Source organism: Hipposideros armiger, unplaced genomic scaffold (genome assembly GCF_001890085.2).
Source record: "Hipposideros armiger isolate ML-2016 unplaced genomic scaffold, ASM189008v1 scaffold_94, whole genome shotgun sequence".
NCBI classification, from domain to species: domain Eukaryota; kingdom Metazoa; phylum Chordata; class Mammalia; order Chiroptera; family Hipposideridae; genus Hipposideros; species Hipposideros armiger.
In genome coordinates this window covers 3,609,706-3,615,087 of record NW_017731444.1, presented here as the reverse complement: position 1 = coordinate 3,615,087, position 5,382 = coordinate 3,609,706, and the positions used below count along the sequence as shown (strand labels likewise).

The following is a 5,382-nucleotide window of genomic DNA, read 5'->3' as shown; positions in this document are numbered from 1 at the left end:
TCGCTCGGCGGCCCAAGCTTCCCCTCTGCTCCAGCTCTCGCAGGTTGGCAGCTGGGCAATTCCGCCCTTCATCTGGGCACTCTCTCTCCCACCGCTTTTCTTTTGCAGAAGGGGAACCTGGACAGCCCAGAGAAGTGGCTGCTCCAGCATAAAGTCGCTCGGCGGCCCAAGCTTCCCCTCTGCTCCAGCTCTCGCAGGTTGGCAGCTGGGCAATTCCGCCCTTCATCTGGGCACTCTCTCTCCCACCGCCTGTCTGCCGGTCCCCCGACGGTCCCTTCCTCCAGCACCCCAGCCTGCCCTGCCCGCCATTCGGACTCCCTCCGCAGCGGGAAGACCATCAGGCTGAGCTCACAGGCGGGTGTCCCCCGTCCCCCCGTTCGCGGCACTCACCTGGGCGCCGGCTCCTCGTCCTGCGGGCAGCCCGGATCCTCACAGCTCGAGCGCCCCCCCAGCTCAGCAGCTCCCGGGGCCCCAGGGGGGCTGTGCACGAAGGAAGACGGACTGAGTTTGAAGACGAGACTGGGGCGGCCCTCCGAGGTGCTTCCGTGCCGCGGGGCTTTTCGGGCTCCTCGGGCGCTGACCTTTCCTGGTTCCCCTAGGGTCCCACTCGCCTCTAGGCCCTCGCCGTATGCCGGGGCTGGACCCGGGTACTCGGTGGCGCCCACAGGCCATCTGGGCTCCTTAGCCGCGCCCCGAGCGGTGCTAACCCCGCCCCAATCATCCTCCCCCCTCCCCCAGGAGATTCTAACCCCACCCCGGGGATCCTAATCTCCGCCCCCACCTCCCAGGATCCTAATCCCGCTGCCTAAGGATTTGTTAATGTCGCACGCCATCGGAGGCTTCTAACCTTGCCCCAAAGAATCCTAACCCAGTCCCTGATGGATAATAACCCCGCCCCCAAGAATTTTAACCGCTCTCCCAAAGATCCTGACCCCATCCTCCCCACCAAGTATCCTAACACCTCTCTTAGTGAATTCCAATTCCGCCTCCCGACATGCTAACCCGAAGGGATTAAACCCCACCCCCAGGATCATAACCCGCTCCCCAAGAACCCCAACACCCCGTCTCCTCCTCCCAAGATCCTAACTCTGCCCCAAATGATTTTGAATCCCACATTCGAAGGATCTTGAACCTTGCTCACCCGAGGTTTCTAATCCTGCCCCAAGGACTCTAAACCGGCCAACCGAAGGATCCTACTGCTCTCTTCAAAGGGTTCTAACCCAGCCCTCAAGATATATAACACTAACCCCGGGATTCTAATCCCGCTCTTGGGCGATCCCAGCCTTGTACCCAAAGAATTTGAATCCACACCCCTCCCCCTAAATTCTAGTCCGTTCCATCCAAAGATTCCATCCCAGCCCTCCAGGGATCCTACCCTCACCCCCTCATCAAAGGATTCTAACCCCACCCTCTTCACTCTGTGTTCTAATCCCTCCCCCGCCCGACCCCCCGACCCCAATCATTCTGATCTATAATATTTCTCCCACCATTCAATCCCCTCCTTCTAGCCCTCCCCTCCCCCACGCCGCGTCCCGAGCCTTCCTGGCCCTTCTGTGGTTGGCGGTTTCCGCTACACTGGCCCCGCGCTATTCAAACGCCATGCAAAGTTCCTCGCCCGCAGGAACCGCCCTGGCTCATTCCTGGTCGGTTTCCCGGCAGTTCAGAGGACTTTGCAAATGGAGGGGGAGAGAAATCCCTCCTCCAGGAAAAGAGATGAAGGTTCTGGGGACAGGAGACGGTCAGCGTCAGCTATGTCTTTTCTCACAAGATTGCCATTGTGATGGCAAAGGACCACAGATACCTGAAACATTCTCCTGTTAACCGGATTGCTTTTTTTTTTTTTTGCTATTAAAATAATGCTGCAATATAAATCCTTGTACATGTTCCCTAAGCTCCTATCAATTTTATTGTGGAATGCTTTTATAAATAAAATGCACCATTATAAACATTCCTCTTGAAGAATGTTGGCAAATGTATATCCCCTGTGTAACCATCACCCTAATCAAGATACAGAATACTTCTATCACTCCAAAATGTTCCCTTATACCCTGTTGCAGTCAATTGCTTCCACCCATTGCCTTAGGTAACCACTGATTGGCTTTTTGTCATTATAGACTAGCTTTGTCTTTTCCAGAATTTACTTAAATGCAATCATACAGTATGTTTCTTTTATGTCTGCCTTCTTTTACTCACATATTGCTTTTGAGATTTTCCATGTTGTTACATGTCCCAGTATTTTGTTTCTTTTTACTACTGAGTAGTATTCCATAGTATAAATCACTATTTGTTTATCCGTTTCCTTTTTGATGGACATTTGGGTTGTTTTCAGTTTCAGGCTACATGAATAAAGCTGCTATGAACATTCTTGTACAAGGTTTTGTGTGGACATGTTTTGATTTCTCTTGGTTAAATACTTAAAACTGGAGTTGCTGGATCATATTGTAAGTGTATGTTTAACTGTATAATAAATTACTAAATTGTTTTTTTAAATGATTAAACCATTTGCAATCCCACCAGCAATGTATGGTTTCCAGTTTCTTTATATCTTGCCAGTTTAGTATTGTAATTATTTTTAATTTAAAAATATTAATATTTCCCTTCTAACTCATATTAGAATCAAAGGACACTTATACAATTACAAATTTTATCCTAAAACACTGTCTTACCAGTATTTGTGGTGGTAAACCTTTTGCCTATTCATTCATTCATTCATTCATTCATCATGGGGAATATAACTGACCACGAGGAGTCCTGTTAAATACTGCATCTTTGGAGTCAGACTAGAGTTCAAACCCTGACATGACCATTTATCAACTGAGTGATCTTGCACAAATCACGTCACCTCCCTGACCTCAGTTTCCTCATCCATCAAGTGGGAATAATAATAGTATTTAGCTCAGTGAGTCATTGTGAGACTCAACTAGCATCTTGTGTTCAAGGGTGATAAGAATTATAAGAAAAATAAAGTAGGGCAAGGGGAGAGGTAGCAAGGGTGGGGGGAGGAGTGATAGTGTGACTTGAGACAGAGTGGTCAGGGAAGACCTCTCTAAAGAGGGGCCATGTAAACAGAGACCTACTGAACGGGAGGAATACGTCATGTGATAATCTAGGGGAAGTGTGTTCCAAGCGGAAGGGACAGTAATAGCAAAGGTCCCGAGATGCAACCATACTGGGGTGGTTAAGGAATTCAAGGAGGCCAGTGTACCTGAAACAGAGTGGGTGCAGGGGAGAATGATATAGATGATGCTGGAGAGGTAGTGGGGTCATAACATGAGGCCATGAATGTCTTGGTATTGATAGTATACTTTAATTGACATGAGATGGGAGCTATTGGAGGGTTTTGAGCAGAGGAGTAAGCCACACTGGCTTGTGTTTTAATGGAATCTCTCTGGCTGCTGGGTGGAGAATGGATTGAAGGCACCAGGAGGAACCCAGTGAGCAGGCTGAGGCAGTCATCCAAGGGCAAGATAATGATGGCATGGGCCGGGGTGAGGGGAATTGACTATTGCAGGAGCTCAGAGAAAGAAAAGATCAAAATGTTTGAGACTTCATGGGTACGTACAAGGAGAGTCATTGCAGCACTGTTTTTACTAGGAAAGAACTGAAAACAACCTAAATATCCATCACTTGGGGACTGGAAAAAATAAATTATAATACAATAATAGAGTATGAAGCAATTGTCAAAATATATAAGGATGTATTATATGAAAACGAATTGTATTTTTATCCACTAGCAATGAACAATCTGAAAATTAAGTTAAGAAAAACAATTTAATTTACCATATCACCAAAAAGAATAAAATACTTGGGAATAAATTTAACAAAAGAGGTGCAAGATAGTCTGAAAACTAAGAAACATTCTTGAAAGAAATTTAAGAAGACCCAAATAAAGTGCCTGAAATGGGAAAGATAACTCACGAAGAAGATATCCCTTTGTGGATTGGAAGACCTAATATTCTTAAGATGATGATGCTCCCCAAATCGATCAACATAATTCCTATCAAAACTCTAGATGTCTTTTTCTTTTAAAAAAAAAATAAACAAGTTCAAGGCCAGCCAAGTGGTATGTTGGTTAAGAGTTGGCTTGGGACGCCAGCTCTGAGCAGCAGGGCCCTGGTTCGGATCCCACATTAGAGCCACTGATGCTGCATCCTCACAGCTAAGATGGTGAACAATAGCTCAACCTGGAGCTGGGCTGCCCGTGAGTCACCGGTGACGGCGTAGGCTGCCGTGGGGCTGGCTGGCAGCTGGCGTGCGCTTTCATGAGCTGCTGTGAGCCGCCATTAGTGGCCGGTCAATGGTGGGCAAGCGACTGCCTCACCCGGGAAGAGCGCAATGATAATACCAACATGGGCCAGTTAAGCCAACTTCTCCCAAAATTAAACGGAAAACAAGAGGACAACCACCTGGTTGGTTCCCTTTCCCGAATTCCCCACGGTGGTTCCCTCCCCCCACTTCCCCAATAAACCCTTAAAAAAATAGACAAGTTCATCCTGAAATTCATTTGGAAATGCAAGGATCCCAGAACAGCCAAAACAATCTTGAAAAAGCAAAATAAAGTTGCAGGACTCACACTTCCCAATTTTAAAACTTACTACAAAGCTAGTAATCAAGATAGTGTGGTACTGGCATTAGGATAGACATACAGATCAATGGAACAGAATTGAGAGTTCAGAAATAAATCCTCACAATTATAGCCACACAGCTTTCAAAATAAGGATGCCAAGACAATTCAATGGGGGAAAGAATAGTCTTTTCAATAAATGGTGCAGGAACAACTGGATATTCCCATGCAAAATAATGAAGTTGGACCACCGCTTCACACCATTCACAAAAATTAACTCAATATGGATCATAGACTTAGATGTGTGAGCTAAAACTATAAAACCCTTAATAGTAAATGTTAATGACCTTGGGTTAGACAAAGCCTTCTTAGATGTGACAGATGTGACAAAAGGAAAATAAATAAACTGGACTTCATTAAAGCTAAAAACGTGTACTGCTGATGATACAAACAAGAAAATGAAAAGACAACCCACAGAATGAGAGAAAATGTTTGCAAATCATAAATCTTATAAAGGACTGGTAGCCAGAATATATAAGTAACACTTACAACTCAATAATAAAAAGGCAACATAGTTGAAAAGTGGACAAAAGATCTGAATAAACATTTCTCCAAAGAAGCTATAGAAATAGCTAGTAAGCACATGAAAAGATGCTTAATATCATTAGTCATTAGAGAAATACAAATTAAAGACACAGTGAAATATCACTTCTCATCCATTAGAATGGTTATAATAAAAAGAACAGATACTAGCAAGCGTCGATGAGAATATACAGAAATTACAACCCTCATACAGAGCTGCTGGTGGGGATATAAAA

At 45.5% G+C, this 5,382-nt stretch overlaps 1 protein-coding gene across 2 annotated transcripts in view; it reads right to left on the bottom strand.

Moving 5' to 3' along the window:
* The window catches only part of HCK (HCK proto-oncogene, Src family tyrosine kinase), a 36,828-nt gene extending 36,121 nt beyond the window's left edge, over nucleotides 1-707 (bottom strand). The window contains exon 1 of one of the 2 annotated variants that reach the window (XM_019645762.1): nucleotides 391-707. The gene's annotated coding sequence lies outside the window, so the exon portion shown is untranslated. The remainder of the gene's footprint in view (nucleotides 1-390) is intronic. The other variant, XM_019645761.1, reaches the window with a different exon arrangement.
* Nucleotides 708-5,382: the final 4,675 nt, after the last annotated feature.